This window comes from Chenopodium album, chromosome 25, assembly GCF_948465745.1.
Source record: "Chenopodium album chromosome 25, dcCheAlbu1.1, whole genome shotgun sequence".
Lineage (NCBI taxonomy): Eukaryota > Viridiplantae > Streptophyta > Magnoliopsida > Caryophyllales > Amaranthaceae > Chenopodium > Chenopodium album.
This window is the reverse complement of record NC_137858.1, coordinates 27,284,163-27,292,070: the sequence shown is the minus strand read 5'-3', so window position 1 is coordinate 27,292,070 and position 7,908 is coordinate 27,284,163. Positions and strand designations below refer to the sequence as shown.

Below are 7,908 nucleotides of genomic sequence, written 5' to 3'. Positions count from 1 at the left end.
CTCGAGGCTTTCAAGTAAGAACCCGTTTTGTAAGGGCGAAGCTCGCTTCAAGGGTATGATTCGTTCTTCCTTCTCTTGTGATTATTTATTTATGCTTTATGGTTTTATTAATTACGAGTGGTTCCTTGGGTCGGGGTTGTTTCCGCGGTGAGTCGGACTCACCAAACCCCAACAGCGGTATTGGAGCCCCGCTCGTTTATTTTTATAATCATGTTTTTCAAGGTTTATTTTGGCTTATCTTTCTGGTTTAAGTTGCTAATTAGATTAGTAGCTCGGTTTTATTTATTTTAATCCCGTTTTTAATGTCGAGTTTGGCCCAGAACCTAGATTTTCGCCGAAGACTAGTGAATTTTGGGTGGAAAACGTGTTCTGGAAAGGTTTTTACCCAAATTGACTGTGATTTTAGCCAAACTCTGACCAGAAATGCCTTTTTCGAGGGATTTTTCGTTTTTGACGAAAAATTTTAAGTCTTTTCTAACCTTGAAATTAATGGCATAACTTGTTGATTATGTGGTTGATTATTTGCATTATTTTCTGCATTTTTAAGTCCCCTTAAAGCAAACTTACTTGGTAGTATTTGATGCTTAAAGGTTGATTTATTTTCACATAATTGCAAACTAATTGCTTTTTAGTGTGAAGATTTTATTTTTGAGGCTTCCTAAGTGTTAAAGATTCAATCTTTATTTGTGATAAGTGATTGAAACTTTAGAAACCACTAAATTCCATGTTATTTTGTGTTAAACTTTGTTGTTTTAATCATTTTGAGTTGATTGGAAACATAAAGTTTCAATTTTTGTGATAGAAATTTGGTTATCTTCATGTTGGAAGATATAATTTTCAAGGATTCACAAAATTTAGATGTTGGAATTTTTCATTTGAACATTAAAGTTCATATTTTTCCAACTTCCCCTTACTTTGTCAAATTCTCAAGTTTAATTTAAATTGATTAAATTAAAAGTGAGAAATTGCCTCAACTTTGTTATTGCACCAAGCTAAACCAATTTAATTAAGAATGGTTCTTGGAATTATTTTGGTTATTTGCACTTTGAAAATTTTATTAAGTTAGACTTGTTTAAAATTTTATTTTGCTCACTAAATTAGTTCTAAAATTAATTTAGAATTAATTAATTATGTCTCGCGAAAAGGAATCAAATCCCGAGGCCATGGCACGCAAAACGAGGCAAAGAACCACTTTGGCTAACCGGGCTGCACAGCAGCCCGCATGTGGCTGCCAAGGTGGCTGCCCCACCTTGCGTGCGGCCACACGCGCGGCAGCAGCACACGGGTTGCAACAGCCACGCGCGGGCGTGCCGTGGCAGCATCATGTGGCCGCGTGCCGTGGGCCGTGTGTGCGTTTTTTTTGGGTGTGTGCGTATGCTTTGTGCGGTGAGGTGACTAGCCGTAATATGCTTAGTTTGCATGAGCCGCGATTATTCGACTTTCCTTGGCAAAACGCTTAAAGCGAAAGCCACTTGAAATGCGGTTGGCTTAATGTTGCTTATTTTGCCGTTTTATTTATTTTAATTAATTTTGTTTATTTTAATTAAAATTTTGGGAGGCTAGGCCTCGGTTTTGAGCGGCATTGGCAAAATTTTATTTTGACAAGTTTGGGTGCTACCGACTTAATTAATTAGATTAATTAAGGGAAATGCGGAATTTAGTGGGAGCTTCAATTATTAATGACGTCAATTACATAATCGGTTAAACAACTTTGACTAGTTTTAATTAGGCGTGTTAATCGGATTAACCACCTAGATTAGTTACTAGTGCGCGCGTTGTTTAAATGCATTTAACTTGTTTGTTTTTGTAAATTGCATGGGCCATTCACAAATAGTGAATGGATGAATGGAATGTATATTCTCTCTCACGGGTTTTTTGAATTGGCAACTAGTGGGACCCGACTAGGATAGAAAATACGGACTACGTGCCGTTATGTATTTGTGTAAATCTAAATACGGTCTACGCACCGTTAAGTATTTTTGTACTCTAATTTTTGGATTATTTCTAGTCATAGACACTAGTATTTGCATAGTTTGGTTAAGTCTTGAAGACGGCGTATCTTGGAAGACATAGCCTTGAATTGCAAATGAAGACCTTTTGAAGATATGAAGAATTCAAGGGGTCATTCTAGTTGCCAATATGCATCTATAATTTCGCTTTATATTTTATGCTTATATATATGTGAATTATTCGTTAGATGCATGTTTAGGTTTTCTTGATGTTGTGATGATTAGTTAAGTTCACTTAAATCAACCAACATAGAAATCCTAGGTCCCTAATAATATTGAGTCAAACTTGCCTTTCCAAAACAACACTTATTGACCGGACGAGGATGATGGTAGGCTACGCCAAAGCGAGGTGCCATTACTTCTCCAAGGCTCGTAAGGCACACCGGGTGTGCACGTTGGTTTTGGTTTAACTCATCGGTATGAGTGAGGAGTCCTCACATACCGTGGCAAAAGAGATACATCGTCAAAGATGCATTAGATGCGACGATTGTCTAACCAAGAGTGGCTTAGAGCCATTAGCAAGGCAATGCTTACCCTAAAAGATTGAGTGTTTAAGACAAGCCAAAGCATGCTTAACTACTCTTTGTTTCTTCGGAACTTGGAATCGCCTTATTTTCGCCAAATAGGGACATTTTTTATGCGTAAATAAAACGTTTAATAAGATTGAAGTTTGCATGAATGTTTTTAAATTTCAAACTTATTATGTTCTTGATAAATGGTCATACTTTGCACTTATATTTATAGTACTCTAAATCAAATAATATTGTTTCCATGATTGGTAAAGGTAATCCTTGAGAATAGTTCTCAAAGAAAGGAAAAGCAACTCTTAAATAGAATTCTCATAAATGACTTTTATAACTAAGTCCGAAAGGACGGTTGGACATCATGTATTCATAATACTAGGTAGTTTTGATAAAACATGAGGTATTGAGTTGCAAACTCAAGATTGTCAATGTTTGACAACCAACGTATCTTTTCGCATCATACATAATTGAGTAAGACTCATTGATGTAGTGATTCGAGTAAGAATTAATGGAAAAGATGGAACTTTGTTTTACGGCGCACTAGGTGCTTGATTATGCCTAACAAAGTATAAGTGTCAAGGTACTTAAAGAAATGATTCTTAAAGTAAGATTATGAGATATTGTATGATAAGAAATATAGGAAAGCAGGAACGAAGAAAAGGAATTAGATTTCATTTCAACACATGAGTTCATGTTATTGTAGTTTACTTAACAATTCGTTATCTTCACAAGTATCGGATACTGCTTGAGTGTTCCATTATGATAGTGACCTCAAACTATTGAAGTTAAGCTAAGTTATCGACTTACAAGCTTAGAATGAAGCAAAAAGAGCTACATCAGTTGTAAGGTCGTATATTTTGTTTAAAGACCTTTTAAAGCCAAAGGCTAGAACAAGTAGTGGTTATTATGTTCCATAATCAGCAATTGATCCGTTTACACACGGAAAGACTCACATTCAAAGTAATGAGCAATTGTTGCGAGATTTATTTGAATGGCATGGTTATCCAAGCATTGAGTCAAGAATGCTTGATTATAAACAAACATTTCCCTAACATGATAAAACTCACTAAGTTCAAGTCATGGGCTTGATTTGCGTTCCAAACATCTTTAGCAATGTCACATCGACAAGAACGTACTCAAGGCTCTATTAGATAGGCTCTTGATAGTTGCTTGAATTGGAATCGTTCTAAGATAAGCAAGTCTTACTTGGTGAAACCGACAAAGCAGAGAGCTATTGTTCTTGGTATAGACAATTGACTCCGAAGGCTAAAGAGGATATAATTACTTCAACGTTTCACAAAGAATTTGAAAGGATATGGCTATATTCATCAAATGTGAACAAACTTGACTTTAGTAGCTCAAGAAACCAGTGAAGTACGGAATCGACTTGGCAAGATATCAAAACGTCTAGATTAGATCGAGCGACGTTTGCTTGAGCCAAGCGTGACCATCTCAAAGTTATGAATGGAAATTTTCATAAATAAACTCCACAAAGAACATAGTGTGTCTTCATGGAGACCTCGGTGTCATTTGAAAATGACTCGAACGATGATGGTTCACAACCCTTCCTATAAAGTTCTTAAAGATTTGCACAAATGACTAATGTTACACTAAACAATATATTGAAGCTAAGAAAGGACGCCATATTTAGTATGGATAGAAACAATTTCTAAAAGTCTTTTCAAGTATATGTCTAAGGCTCTTAGTCTCAGTGGGAGTTCACTAGCTCAGTGGGAGCTAAGTGGCTCAGTGGGAGCTGAATGGCTCAATAAAGACTAAGATAGCTCAAGTGGGAGCTAATTGTTTGTTTCACAATGAACTTTTACCCAAAGACAATATACATGTCTCTTTGTAAGCATTCAAAGTGAGACTACGGGCATTACCTCCACAACCTAATTGAGAACAAAATGTTTGTTGCTCTAAGTAATGTATTTCTGGAAAGTAACACGTTTCCAAAACGACAAGTGGGAGGAAAATGAACTCGATGACCATCGAGCTTAGCAACAAACTAGAACTGAGAATCTCGGAAGACCTTAAAGGACTTCATGAGAATGCTTGATCAAGAATACTCAAAAGACTTTACAAGTGCCTTAAAAGAGAAGTCATTACTCACAAAACATTAAAATTGTTGGAGTAAGATCAACATAATATAAGTTCTTTGAAAGCGCCTTAAAACTCAGTGTTTGATGCAATTACCCCGTATAGGTATAGAATTCACCAAAGTCTTGGATTGAATCCTATAAATTTTCTATTAAGTTAGAAATAAACCTAAGACTTACAAGCAAAGGAATAATGTCTTGTAAGATAGCTACGACAAATCCAAATTCCGAATGATGGTTAGAGGCCATGAAAATCCGAAATAGACTCCATGTTTGAAAATCATGTTCGAAACTTGATTAATTTGCATGAAGGATGAAAGATCCATCGATTGCAAATAATTTTTCAAGGAGAAAACTGACAAATGTGGAAATATATATGCATACATAGCTAGGTTGGTTGAAAAGGATATAATTAATTTCAAGGAGTTGATTTTAATAAAAACCTATTCACCAATCGGAATGCTTAAGTCTTTATGTGATTATCTAGCAAAATTGCACATATGAAATATGGCAAAATAGATACAAAAACCGCCTACCCAAAATAGGATTTTGAAAGTGATCGACTATGGAATAGTCTAAGGGTTTTGAAAATCTAAATAATGCTAGATTTGAAAACAAGCACATGGAATCCGTCATGGGATTAAAGGAAGCATTGCATGAAGGAATTGGAACGTGTTTTCTCATAAAGTTAATAAGAGGATTGACTTATGGAGAAACATAGAAATTCTGATGAACAAGAAGTTTAGTGGGAGCAAAAGTAATGGTCCAACAAGAAGTTTACGAACTCTATTGTGAAACAACTATCAAATGCTAAATGCTTAGATTTGAAAGTATTTTCGACAATGGACCGAGCTAAAGACGATACTTAGTACATGTTGGGAATTAAGTTCTATGGTATAGACTTAATTAAATGTTTAAATGAGTAAAAGAAATTACCATGTTAAACATGAAGGATTTTGAAAGGCTTTCGACCCATATGTGTGAAACTAAGTAAATGTTTGAACTAAGTATAAGCTAGGCTAAGTACTAAGTCAAACAAGAAAGACTCTAGTAAGAGACTTTCAGCCACATCATATAGCGAACAATTTAGCAAGACTCAGTGTAACTGTATGAGCTAAATGTCACATGGATGGAATAAAATTGAGAATAATCCTAGAATTAAATCCATCATGAAAAGCTATGATATGGAATCGTCAGACGACGTACATGCTTAGAGCATGTGAAGTACGTATATAATACCAATCGACATTAATCTAAGTATTAGATCATTAGATTATAGTCAAGAACATCCATAGAACTTAGATAAGTAGTTGGATGAGTTCTTGACGCATGGAAATAAATATAATTTGAGTTTTGATGTTGCAAGCACAAACCTTAACAAGGACTAGATCCTTATCAAGGAAACCATTTATAAGCACGAGGCAAGAAGCGTCGTGGCATGAGAATGGTAACATGGATGTGCATCCATGTATAATGTGCGGGAATTTAAGTAAAATTTCCATAATCACAAGTGATTAGGGTATCCCAAATTGTTGTGAGTCGCTTGGAGTGAAACCCAAGCAAGACATCATCAGGGAGTCTACTAAAATATATGTTGAGAATATTGTTGCCTTAAAGGCAATAATAAGGAAAGATGTTAAATGGAAAGGTTCGTTGTTGAACATTAATGATTGCAGGTTGTCAAGTATAAGGTCTCAAATCATGAAAATGAGTGGGAGCCATTGCTTGGACAATAAATCCTGAATCACATGTAATCCATTAACACTCTCAAAATTTTATCATCTTATTATGGAAATGGTGGATAATGAAGATGCTAAGGTTTGCAAAGTAATTATAACTAAACCTATGCAATAAGTGAACGACAACATTCATAATTGCATGAAAGAAATCAAGCATATCAAATATGAGTGTGATTTCTATGAATGTTTTATGAAGAGTACTACTCTTAAAACATTTGGGAAAAACCATTTATCATAAGATGAAACATTGTGAAGTTTCATAGTGGAATAAAATATTTCTAAATATTCCACAAAACTATTTAATTGTGGTTTAGAATTAAATAATGAGTCCATTCGATTTTAATAAATATTCAAAATAGGGTATCAAGTCAATGGCTTGGATAAAGAAACACCTATTAAGTGAACGTTGAATATTTTAATCGAAAATTATCCCTAATCAAGGTCATATTTTTGTGGACGATTAATGACCATTAGAGATTAGTGTGTAGTATGATTTATAGCACCGTTTCTTGTGCTATGAGGATATAAATCATTTGCACAGGTATTGGTTTAGAACCATACTGGATCGACCTATGAGAATACTTTAAGAGATTTAAAAATTGTTATAAGTATTTTTCTCATTATTACTATCGGAATTCTTTTCCTTTGACCATGAGTAGTGGGAGATCTCTTGTTTGAGTACTGGTCCGCTTTGATATCCGCCAAACGTCTGCCGTAACTGGGGATGGCACCTGGAAATAAGCAAAACAAGGGATGGACAGAGTAGGGATTGGGTGGGTGATTTCTAAGCAAGACACATTATTATTCAACATCAAATTGATAGATTTAATGGAGGGTTAGAAATTCACAATGGATTACTGGTTTTGCAAAGAGGATTGTAGGAGGGAGGGAGGTTGTCAACACACTTAGAGATTAGATAAGATATTAAGTTGAGTGTTCAAACTTTGCAAAACCCAACGCTAGCTCCCAAGAAAGTGAAGAGCTTAATCTTAGAGATTTTTAACTTAGGTAATAGTTTATCTTATATATGCTGCTACTATGTACCTAAAATTGTAGTGGATAGAGCCTACTTAACTACTGGTACTAGGAAAGGGCTCAAATTGGTTTCTACTCAGTATTCTTTTTTTATAAACAAAAGAAAATTAGTAGTTGTATCTTCTGAAAGTATCAACTTTTAAGGGTTTTTCTAAGTTATGCCCCCAATGCTCATGCTTTTTCAAATGTCTAAGTTGTGCTCCCAACCTCACTAGTTTTTATTAACAACAACATTCGATGTTAATAATAACCTTTTTTAATTGTTTTATTTTCTGATTTTAAAATTTATTTTGATAAAATATCGTGAGATGGAAGGTACATCTTATAACTTTAAAAAAACATGGTACAGAAATTCAATAACTTAGGGGATAGATTAGAAAAACCCAACTTTTATATATACAAGGGCATTTGGTCTAGTGGTATGATTCTCGCTTTGGGTGCGAGAGGTCCCGAGTTCGATTCTCGGAATGCCCCGCTTTTTACCCTTTTTTACACAGCCTCT

General features: G+C 34.9%; 1 non-coding gene across 1 annotated transcript; it reads left to right on the top strand.

Annotated features, from left to right (window-relative positions):
* The first annotated feature begins 7,808 nt into the window (after positions 1–7,808).
* On the top strand, positions 7,809–7,880 carry TRNAP-UGG (transfer RNA proline (anticodon UGG)). The gene has a single exon. It is a non-coding gene; the product is annotated as a tRNA-Pro (tRNA).
* The last annotated feature ends 28 nt before the right edge of the window (positions 7,881–7,908 follow it).